Source organism: Dromiciops gliroides, chromosome 5, assembly GCF_019393635.1.
Source record: "Dromiciops gliroides isolate mDroGli1 chromosome 5, mDroGli1.pri, whole genome shotgun sequence".
Classification (NCBI taxonomy): Eukaryota; Metazoa; Chordata; class Mammalia; order Microbiotheria; family Microbiotheriidae; genus Dromiciops; species Dromiciops gliroides.
In genome coordinates, this window is record NC_057865.1 from 163,384,165 (window position 1) to 163,397,136 (window position 12,972).

Genomic DNA, 12,972 nt, shown 5'->3' on the forward strand with positions numbered 1-12,972 from the left:
GGCAAAGATATGGGAATGGTTTGCTATGTCCTTCTCTAGTTCATTTTACGGATGAGGAAACTGAGCCCAATAGGGTTAAGTGACTTGCTCAGGGTCACTCAGCTAGTAAGTATTTGAAGCTGGATTTGAATTCATGAAGAGGATTCTTCCTGAGTCCAGGCCCAGCACCCTATGCACTGCATCACCTAGATGCCCGATGGATATAATATCCCTGGATTAGAGATATTTCATTACTTAGGATGTATATGGATGACTCATATAGTGTATTCTCTTGATTTTTCTTCTAATGCCCTCCTACCTTAAATGACTACAGGCTATATTCATTTGTTGGTAAAAACAAAAGGGAATCTCCTAAATCCATCATCAACTCTTGTGGGCTTATAAACTTTTAGTGCTAAGTTGATTTAGTTGGTTTTTATTTTCTATACACTCATTTGACTGTAATAGGAAGTATGATTCCTCGTTTCATTTATCTTCTAAGGAAGCCAGAATGAAACACTTCAACATCCATAGCAGGAATTATTGTGAATGGAGGGTGTTCAAGACCTTGAGAGAGAACTAGAATTTCTCAGTATTGGGTTGGGCAACTTCAAAAACCTAAAGAGGTCTATGGTGGCAGCAGCAAACATTTTGATTGTTTTGCAGAAGCTACTTCTACCTTAGCAGCTTATTTCATTATCATATTTGCAAAGTAAATGGAGTCAAATATCAGTGAACATGCTTTCCCCCTTTGGGGAAAGATATTCTTAGAGATAGTAGAAATTATCAATGATTGTAAGTCAAGGCCAGAGGAATGTGAATGATGTGACTTCAAAATGGCAGCCATTGAAACTCCCAGAGACTTAAATGGAAATGAGTTGCTTTCAGTGCATTTGAAAGACTTAATCTTAGAACTATGGCATGATTTGCTTTTCAGGAGGACATACAGCTGGAGGTTGGAGGAATGCTATAGGTCAAACTAGACAATGTGTGACTTGGTTGGGTTTTACTCCAGACTAAGGGCTCAATAAAGCAAATGTCAGTCCTGACTATTTACCACTGTGTGCTGTGTGATCCTGAGATAGAAGTAATATTTATTTTTGCTTTTATTTGTTCCATATGGGGAAAGAGAATGGCTGGAAAAAAGAGAAATTTAGCAGGAAGGAGATAATAGTTTTTCTGACATCCAAATGAAATGGTTGTGAGAATACCTAATTAGGTCACTCTGAAGAGCTGATGGGTCATTTATACCTTTTTCTTAATCCTGAAAAAGTGGAGGAAAAAAGGTACTAGTCAATCCACAGTCCAGTTTGCAGCTTTTTAAGGCAATATATCTCTTACAAAGTGCTAAAGATAAATTAGACAAAAGTCTGTGCCCAGCATGTAAAGATTGTTTTGATTCTTGGTCCTAAAAATGGAAGTTCACCAAGAGATGTCTACAGTTTGACAATTACCATGATATTAGTAAGAAGAATCTTTAACAGATTATTTTGTAAATGTCCAGTTATTGTTCCTGAACACCTTGAAGTGACTTTCTCTACTCTCTTAGGACCTCTAAAGCCAACAAGGGCACTATTCAATGACATCAAATGCCTGTACAGAAAGGATACAACAGAGTTTTCTAGAAATTTAATTTTTTTATACATAAAACTCCATCTCTGACATGAACTAAATTTGTGATTCTGAGTTTATATATAAAACTTATATATTAAATTTTCTGGACCACTTATATTTTCTAATCCTGTCCCTCTCACCTTTCTGTTCTAAATTTTTCAGGAGAACAATGACTGTCTATGAGTGGTGTGCTGGTAAATGTTTAACAATTGACTCTCTGGGAGGGGTGGGGGAGGAATGAAGGACACACTTTTTAAGTTTAAACTGCATTATTAATATTTTTCCATTACTTTCTTAATTCTAGATGATAAAAAACAATAAATCAAGCTCTGATTTGTAACATTTGCTGATTTCTAAGGTGTGAATGCTTATGCTGAAAATTTAACAATCTGCTATTTAGAGCTGGTTAGAGCTGGCTCCAGCACAATCCTACTACTTACCTTTGGTTGTGACTAAAAGGGAGCTATCTCCTTCAAACAGTGATTTAAGGGATGGGATTTTGTTTGTTTCTTTGTCTTGCATTTAATTGGGTCATATCACACTTGAGGATCAGCAGGAGAGACTAGGAATTTCAGTGTTGCTTTAAAAAAATTAGCATCTGTCCTCCTAATGATTCTACATTCCAGCAAGTGCCAAGTTGCCTGTATCATCTGATATTGGTGTAGCAAGAAAAGAAGAAAAGTGCATTGCTTCTGATGGTTTCAATGTTGGTGTATGTAGAATTGCAATTTAAATGACAATAAAGCTTTCCATTTCCACAGGGATATGGGGTAGGTTTTATAATGCATTAAATGCTTCAGACTTTGCCCAAATATTAGCTTATCTTTGCTTGTTTGCTGGAGTCCATGGCAAGTATGTAGTACATGAAAAACTGTAGCAATTTTACTTTAATATTTTTCTTTATGAAGATCAATGAAGAAAGAAATAGACAGAGGATGTTCTACAATATATTACATTTGCAGTATTTGGGTCTGTCAAAAAATAAATAGATCTAGGGCTAAAGCAGTATGGATGGAGGGTATCAAAGGAGTTCATTGATTGGACTTGAGGGATCAACAAGCAGTAATCATGTTGAATAATCTGTCATTCATGCTCATTGCAGAGTGTGTAAGTGGTCCATGAAGGTGGGTTCTGGGGAGTGTTTTTGAGATGCAATCACTGCTCTTTCTTATGTGATTTTTGGTTGGAGAAGGGCAATTTGCTTCCTGGTTCAGAGCTACACATCAAGCAGACAGTAACATATTAGATATGAAGACAAAATATTTAACAGCACGCACATGGGATCAAAAGTAGAGTGTTTTTCTGTGAAATACGTGTGCATCTATAGATGCTTATTTTTTAAAAAGCTTGGTTGATTTATTTATACACATATTTATTGACATATACAATTTGATATTTATAGACTATACACATATATACACCGGAGGTATCTAGGTGTAAGAAATAAGGAATTAGCCTCATGTGAGGAAGACCCAGATTCAAGTTCTGTCTCTGACATATACTGGCTGTGTGATTCTGGACAAATTTAGCGGGCAAGGAAAACTGAGGATTATGGAACGAACAACTTCCAGGGGAGACAAAATCAAAGATACAAGTAGAGGGGTTGGCCTTGGCAAAAAGAAGGGCCACCATATATTCAGAGAATGAAGCAAAAGAAAAAGAGTGAGGGTCGATGATGAAGAAGAGGAGATTTGAGTAGTAGAATTAGGGAGAAGAGGAGAGCTCATGATGATGACAGTTTTATCATCATATTATATAGTGAAGTCTTCTGTGGATTAGGAGGGAGAATGGGTGGTGTACACAGCTTGAGGAAAAAGAGGAAGGTTTGGAACACAACAATACTGGGATGGTGGTAAAAAGTCAAGAGGAGTAGAAAGATTGTTGTGTATTTGTCAGAGGAAAACTGAAATTAACTACCATAAATTTGTAGTCAACCCAGTTATTAGACTTTCTGCTGCAAAGTTCAACACCACACAAATAAGAACAGAAGAAGCAGATGGTGGGAGTACCTCAGGTGTGAGTTTTGGAAAGGGATGGGAGGCAATAGATTCTGGGGTCAAAAAATTCTACAGTAGGGTAGATATGGATATCAATAAGGTCAAGATTACAAAGAAAGAAAAATAAGGTCAACAAAGACATAATGGGACGGGGAAAGTAGGGAGTAGAGGAGCGACTGGAATTTGTGGGAGAGGACAAAGAATGTTTTATTAGTGTACAGGCACAGGGAGAGAGATGGAAGGATATGAAGTTGTAGTTAGAAAGGGGAATTTGAGATCTGACTCTTAAAGCATTCAGACTCCAGTCTTCTGCCTCCAAATCCAAAAATGAAGGCAAGCAATGTCGTAATTTGTACATTTCAGGTTAAGAATAACTATGAAAAAAATTATTTATTAATGTTTTATATATATAAATATATATCTCTATATCTCTATATCTCTATATCTCTATCTCTATCTCTATCTCTATCTCTATCTCTATCTCTATCTCTATCTCTATCTCTATCTATTGTGGTAAAAAGTTTTTAACGGTCGGTTAGTGAATATGGAAAGACACCCGTTTTTGAAGGACCACCCTTTCGGGGAGGAGACTGATGGCCGTGCATGGGCTATGCATGCCAGCCCGGCTGCTAAGCACTCCACTTCCAGGGTGTGAGCTTAAAAGGCAAGGAGAGAATGGAAGTGAGGTCTCTTTTCGGCTCTCCTGGTTCGCTGGCTGCCCGGCACAGACAGACGCTGACTGGAATTCGACTCAGCCCGGCTCGCCGTAGCAGCACGTGCCTGACGCGGCTCTCCCCCCCCAAAGGTGGCCTTGGGCTTTTGGTGAGTTTTATACGGAATATAGACTAAGCTTAGACTTAGGACTATTTGTTTTGAATTTCTCTTTTCCTATCCCTCTAATCAACATCATCTTGTGATTTCCAAACAATAAAAGCTCTAACTAGAGACCAGAGGCTTCTTCCATTTACTAGTCTGGGAGATAAAGAAGGGAAAAGTTAAAAGGGGAGGTTAATGCTCTAGTATCCAATTTTAAATCTCATAATATATATATGTCTTCTATAGAATATAAACTCCTTGAGGGAAGGGTCTCTTTTATTTCTATCTTTCTATCCCCAATACTAATCATAAGCATTCAATAAATGCTTATTGATTATAGGCACTTCCATATACAATATATGACCTTTATGAAGCAGGTAGGAGATAAAATGGATAGAGCACTGGCCCTGAAGTTGGGAGGACCTGAGTTCAAATCTCACCTCAGACACTTACTAGCTGTGTGACCTTGGGCAAGTCACTTAACCCCAATTGTCTTAAATATCCGCAGCTGTCTCCAGTAGTTCTGATCTATATCTTGCCACTGGATCCAGATGGTTCTGGAAGAGAAAGAGAGGCTGGTGACTTTGCACAGCCCTCCCTCACTTAAATCTAATGCAGTACAAGTCAGGACATCACCCTAATGTCATGGTCCTCTTTGAGAACAAAGAGCAAACAACAACAATGACCTTTATAAAACACCTTAACATGTATGGTCTTCAATGAAAGAGGAAAAAGACCCCTATGTACAGAGGTATTTGCATCAGCTCTTTTAATGGAAGAAAAGAATTGAAAGCTAAAGGAGAGAGGTGTCCATAAATTGAGGAAGGGCCAAACAAATCATAGCATATGAATGAATGAATGGAGTATTTTTCCTTGGTTAGAAAGGGACAGTTTCAGAGAGGCCTGTGAAAATATGTATGGATTGATGCAAAATGAAGTCCGCAGAACAAGAAGGGCGATTTATACGATAACAACGGTATGAAGACAAACGACTTTGAAGACTTAAGAAATCTGATTGATGCAGTGATCAAGCAGGATTCTAGAGGACTGATGATGACATGTCAAGCCACCCATCTCCTGACAGAGAAGTGAGAGATTCAAGATGCAAAATGGGATAAAACTTTTTGCATATGACCAGTGTATTTTGGAATTTGTTTTGTTATACTATGCCTTTCTGTTGGGGCAGTTAGAGTGCTGGGCCTGGAATCAAGAAGATTCATCTCCATGAGTTCAAATCTGGCCTCAGAGACTTACTAGTTGTGTGATCTTGGGCAAGTCACTTCACCCTGTTTGCCTCACTTTCCTCATCTGTAAGATGATCTGGAGAAAGAAATGACAAACCACTCCAGTATTTCTGCCAAAAAAAAAAAAACACCCTCAAAATGGGATCACAACTGAAACAATTGAACAAAAGAATTTGTCTGAAAGAGCAACATGGTTTTGCATGACTACACATGTATAACTTTTATTGAATTTCTTAAGTTCCTAAGGGGGGAGGGAGGGAGGAGGAGAATTTGGAACAAAATTTTTAAAATTGATATTAAAATTGGTTTTTACATGTAATTTGGGAATAAAATAAAATTCTAAATAAATTGAAAGAGCAACATGACTTACATGGACAAATGAAGTCCTAGTTTTCAGTCTTATAGTGCATAATTCACTGGGAACTATGTCTCTTTTTCTCTCTTTTATCCTTTTCTTAGTTGTTAGCTTTGCTACGTGACCTAGGCATGTAGTATTTGCCTCATCTTTTTGTTCTGCAGTTATACAATACAGGCACTACCACCCCATCCTATCTACTCAGGGATTCTGGTTTCTAGGAGGACATGTGCTGTGCTGTGCTTTGCCAGGAAACCACAATGTCATTACTGGGTGAGCTGTTTTTTTTTTTAGATAACCTAAGGAAAAACAGTTATATTCATGACTTGTTGCGGGAGTCATTCTATTTGACATTAGCTCAATGGTGCATATCATATATTGACTCCTAGTACATTTATGCACAGCTATTTATCCTAAAGTGGTAGATTTAACTTTTCCGGTGTACGACAGAGAGCAATAAAAGGATATAATTTATTATTGTATAATTAACTTTTGAATACATTTGCAACTGAATTTCTTTGATTCCCCTCATGGTGAAAAAGAAAACACAAACAGCTAAACGAATATGCATTCCCATGGAATTAGGAGTGCATTTCAAGTATGAAAATGAGATTTCCTCTGCAAATCTTTTTAATGTTATGGGAAGAGAATAAGGTAATGTTATTATATTGTTTTATAAGACTTCTGTCATTCATCTTCCAGGAACCATTTTTTAAACATTTTTGTCAGATCACATGTTAAGGGAACAAACCTGAAAACCAATGAATCCACCATTAGATTTCCAAGCTTGGGAGCTAGACAAATTATGTGTGTGTAGTTGCCTGCCCATAAAATGGAATAAGATGCTGGTCTATGACCAAAAAACCCCACAATTTATAAAGGAATTGAATTTTATCCTGAGGTATTTCCTCCAACTTACTGACTTTCCAGAACTATGTCAGGATGTTTAAAAGGTAGGGTTTAGCCCAGGTCCAACTCTGCTCAGCAGTTCTGGTTATCCATTCTGGGATTAAGGATTCTGAGACCATGGAGCAATCAGTCTTCTTTGGATTGATTGATTTGTAACAAGTCTTTAGACATCAGTTGACATAAAATTGTTGTTCTAAAGAGGGCTTAGGTACCTTCTATTTGTCCCCATAGGGGAGAACCAGGAACAACTGGTGGAAGTTCCTGAGATGCAGATTTTAGGTCGGTGTCAGGAAAAACCTTCTTAACAATCAGTGGTGGGTTCCCTCTCATTCAAGATCTTCAAGCAAGGGCTAGATCACCACAAATTGGGTATGCTGTAGTGCAATTTCTTTTCAGGTAGAGTTTGAATTAAAGGGCTTTGAAATCCCTCCCAACTGTATCATTTTGTGATTCTGAGATCCTTCTGATATAGTCAAATAATAGGGCATTCAAGACTAATTTCAATGAGATTGATAGGAAGCATGTAGGATGAATCATATTTTCATTTCTTATTTCTTCTCTTCTTGTGGCTTTTTTTAATAAGCAAGAAGACATTAACCCTAGAGAGACAGCCTTAAAGCTGAGAATTTCTGAGTTAAAATCCTGCTTGGCCACATTATCTGTGTGACCTTAGGTAAAATCACTTTGCACCTCAGTGAACACTGAGGCTAGTCTAGACAACTCTCTAAGACTATAAATTGCAGATAAGTTGCTAACCTGTATTGATGGTGAGAGCTTCCTCCTGCAGGAGCTCCCTATGTTAGTGAAATCATACATTCAATTCCTGTCCTTCCCCCGCCCCATTTTAGAGGCAATCAGGGTTAAATGATATAACTAGTAAGCTTCTGAGGCTGAATTTGAACTCAGGTCTTCCTGACTCCAGGGCCAGTGCTCTATTTTGCCACCTAGCTGCCCCTATACCTATTCTTTTATTATAGAATAACTTTTCAGCACTTAAAAAGTGCCTTGCACTTAGTAAGGCCATTATCAATCAAATTCATGTTGCTTGATAAAATCATACATGCAGGTTCTTGCTCTGAAACTGATAGGATTTCTTTTCTTGTTCTGATGAGTAATTTGACCTATTGGAATTTAATATAAATCATCTGAGATCTTCCAGATTTCTAGGCAAACTTTTAAAAATGAACAGATAATCAGATTACAGACTTCCAGACAGACAGACCTCCAGATAGACAGATGGAGACAGACCTCCAGCCAGACAGAGACAGACAGACAGACAGACAGATAGATAGATAGATAGATAGATAGATAGATAGATAGAGCCATTATCTGTGCATCTGAAAAATGGCCTTAAACTACAGTAACTTAGGTAGATAGTGAAAGCTGAGGAAAGAAGCAGAGATCTTGTCTTATTAAGGAAAAACTGTCATAAAACATAATTATCACTCACATTTCTAAGCACTTTAAGGTTTACGAAAAGCTTTCATTGCAACAATCCTATGAGGAAGCTGGTGCAAACATTATTATGCCAACTTGACTCATGATGCTTGGAGAGGAGGAGTGACTTGCCCAGTAAATATTAGAGCTGGGATTTGAACTGAGGTCTCTCAACTCCAACTCCATTATTCTTTGCACTAGCCCACTTCGGCTTTCTTAGTCAAGTATTAGTCGTCGTCAATAAAACTACAAGAAATCACCTAGGTGCTGTGCTGTTTCCTTCTTCCTAAGTGTCTGTGCCCCTAACACAAGTCCTCATTAACTGTGCTGCCCACTGTGACGATATCGATTTTCTGGTGCCACAAACTGGTGGTGCGTGTTCCAATTGGCATCTCTGTGTCGTGGGCTTCTGCATTTGGTCTGTATACTGCACAGTGGCTCTGTACATCTTGGTCCACTTTATTTTTGCAGATTGAGTTTGCTTTTTGTTTCAGACGGGAGAGTATTTTAAAGAAATGACAATCTTTCAAAATCAGTGAGCAAAGAAAAGGGTTCATGGCCAAGATGATCGATAGTTCTGTATTTTTATCCAAGACATGATCAAATATTAAAGGATTTCAATATGAAAAGCTTTATCCTTATAAAACTATGAAGTTTAAACCCATGGACTAGGTATGATGTTTTTGGAAAATTATGCATAGGTAAGCATAAGAAAATAGATTGAGCGCAGAAAGAGAGTTAATAAGTATTTAGTCCAAATCTCTCATTTTATGGATGAGGAACCTGAGGCAGAGAGAGGTGAAATGACTTAAGGTCCCAAGGGTTGTATGTAGCAGACATGCAATTTGAACCCAGGTCTTTTGACTGACTAGTGCTTGGTCAAATCCTACTATAACAGATTTCAAGCAGCTGCTCAATTTTTTTTTTGTTTTTAGTAAAAATTTAATCATATTATTTGTATTATATCAACAGAGCTCAGAAATACCTTAATTATATTACAGTGAAAATTGTTTTTGTAATTATAAATGTATTTGAATGGAAATCACTGGGATAAGGCTCTAACCCAGGAGTTCTCTACCTTTTTTGTGTCATGAACTCCTTCTCAGAGTAATGTTTTTAAATTCATAAAGCAAAATTCAGATGATTAAAAAACCCAAATTATTTTGTAATATACTTATTTACTTATACTTAAATATACCTTTTAAAATGTTTGTGGACCTCAGGTTAAGAACCCTTGCTATAACCCATAATCCTTTTTCCCCTCAAAGAATAAATGGGGAAACTGAGTCTGAATGAAAGGAAAGAAGAATACAATAAAGCTCAGAGCCCTCATGCATTAAAAAGGACTGAGACATACCCCAAGGACCTAGACAGCTACTTCATCTCTGTTTCACTTGCCCTATCTATGAACTGGGCATAATAATAATTACCAGCTTCATGGGAGGGCAGTGTGGATTGATGAGCCAATCTTTTAAGTGCTTGGCAGGTGAAAAATTCTTGAGAAGTCTTCTGATTATGCTCATTAGTTTTCTTCCCCTCGCCAGGAGTGAGATCGTAGCAAAGAGGGGATGTAATTAATGAAAAAGCACCTGGTGTTAGCTCACTAAACCCCCTGCTGCGGCCGTTTGTGCTTAGAATGATACACGGTGAAAAGAGGTTCCAAACTGCTTTTGCATCCTCTCTTGCTTTTGATTCCCAGTGGTCACTTGTGGTCTGCCCCAAATGCCTTCCTGTGTTGGACTCTTAATGATGGGATTGAACAACCTCAGGGCTTTAATGAGGCCTGTGATTGGCTTATAAGAACCAATGACTCATCATAACTGAGCTCAGAAAGTCTGAAGTCTCAGAAAACTCTCTGGGTGGGATTCAGAGAGATTTCTGAATATCTTTCCCCTTATTCCCACTTTCCTCTCATCACATGGGCGTGAGGTGCTTCTCGAGTTACCTAGATTAATATTCTTTTTTTTTCTTTTTTTACTGGGCAATGAGGCTTAAGTGACTTGCCCAGGGTCACACAGCTAGTAAGTGTCAAGCGTCTGAGGCCAAATTTGAACTCAGGTCCTCCTGAATACACTGCTGTTGCTTTATCCACTGGGCCACCTAGCTTCCCCCCCTCCTAGATTACATAAGAGCCATTCACATTGACATAGCATCTGGGGCATAGTGCAAAGAGGGCTGGACCTGAGTTTGAATCTCTTTTCTAATACTGAAGAAACTTTTTCACCTTGGGGAGCATCCTTAAAATAAGAGCCTCAATTTCTTCTTTGTTATAAAGAGATGATAACTGCATAAACTTCACCAGCTTATTACAGGGATCAAATGTCTGCAAAACACTTAGTAAACTGTAAACTGCTTTCTGTTTTGTTTGTTTGTTGGTGTGAACCTGTGATTTCATTAGTCTAGGGAAAACCCCAAGTGTAAGAATGCTTTCCATTAATGCATATCAGCGGCTTGATAGCATCTTATAGCTTTAGAAGGGTTGCCCACAACTCTGAGAAAAGGAAATGACTTGGACAGGGCCACACAGTTAATATATGCCAGAGATAGGAGTTGAACCCAGATCTTCCTGATTACAAGGTTGCCTAGTCCTCCATCCATTATACTATGCTGCCCTTCTATAATTATTAGCTATTAATAATATTTACAAAGTATTTTCCCCTCTCATCAAATTCATAAGGTATGGAGTTGAAATAAAAATAGAGGCCAGGACTGTGATTTCACTGGCATAGGGAACTCCCAGAGGAAGAAATTCATTTCACCAATGCTGGTTGACACCTTTTCCACAGATCAGTTTTAAGAGTTGCCTAGAGTACTGAGATGTTGAGAGCTCTTTAGTCACACAGACAGTATGTTTCAGAGATAGGTGTTAGGAATATTACTTTCTTCCCTTTTTTCAGATGAAGGAACTAGAACTCAAGGAGGTTAAATGACTTAGGGTCATATATAGCTGGTGAAAGAAAGAGCAAGTACTTGAACTTAGTTACATTTTCTGACAGCAGGTTTACAGCTTTTTCCACATCTATCAATGTTAGGGTTAGGGTTAATGTTAGGGATAGCATTAGGGTTAGGGTTAGGGTTAGCATTATGTATAATATACATATGATATATATTATGTTATATATAATACTATATATTATATAGTGTCATGAATAATGCTATATATTATATAATACTACATATAATATATGTTGTCATATACAATACTATATAATCGTATAATATTATATGTTGTTTTATATAGTAATACATATATTATATACTATATAGTATATAAAATAAAATAAATAATACATATATTTGTGGTGGCTAGGTTGTGCAATGGATAGAGTGCTGGGCCTGGAGACAGGAATACTCATCTTCCTGAGGTCAAATAGAGCCTCAGACACTTACTAGCCATGTGACCCTGGGTAAGTCACTTAACCCTGTTGACCTCAATTTTCTCATTGGCAAAATGAGTTGGAGAAAGAAATGGAAAACTACTCCAATATCTTTGCCAAGAAAACCCCAAATGGGATCACAAAGAGTCAAACATGACTGAAAAGAAGTGAACAAAATTATTATACCTATTATATTTTATAAGATATTTATTATTATATATAATCACATGTAATGTTCATAATATGTTATATTAATATTTATGCAGCCCCATGTCTCTGTTCCTCACTCAGTTATATGGGGGAAACCTATTTTCCACAGTCAAAGCAATGATGAATCATTTGGTTCCTTCCATTCCCTTTACATGCTGCCTTTAGTACAATAGCAACTTGGTATTCTCTGCACTTCCCTCCATTTATTTGTTCTGAAAAAAGAACTTCTCAAAAATGGTAAAGGGACCTGAAAACTTAGAGGAAGCCTGCAAGTTTATTTCTCCCTCTTGTCTAGTTTTGACTGACAAAATGAGAGCGAAAAGGACTTTGGGGGTCTTTCCTTCTTTTATGGCTTGCCCGCTGCTTCTCTTTATGAATTGGAATCCTGTTCAGTATGCTGATCTGTTTTATTTACTCATTCAGAAAGATTCCCTTTAGGACGTACTTTGTAGCATACTACTTATAAAGATGAAGGCTCATCCTATTAAATATTAGAATGGTGGAGACAATTGTGGGGTGAGAGGGATGTTAGCACAGGCAGGATTGTCATGGCATGTTTTCCCAGTGTCTGAGTATTCCAGTTTGCTTCTCAAGTTTACTATAAGCTTTTCTCAGTCTCTTTCTGTTCACTGACACTTAGTATGATGTTCAGAGGAATGATCCATGGTTATCTGACAGTGGGGTGGGGAAGCTAAGTCACAGAAAAAAATAGCCTCAAAATCTATGGGGAACTACTCAACCTCCAACCTTTATGGACTACACTTACCTAGGATGTTTGGGGAGGCAGAAACACATTCCCATAGGACGCAGGGTCCCCCAAGCATGCCCCAGTGCACACAAGTGGTTGAGTCCATGAGGATGGGTAAACGAAGAGCAATGGACAGTTTATCAAACCAGGTCCCTCATGTGGCCCACTATATCTGGGCAAGCTACATTCATGCCTCATTTTATTCTGTTCATTAAATCCCTCTATTTGCATTTTACCATATTTTTGACCCTACTTTGTTGACCAGACCAAAGACCATGTCCTGGAG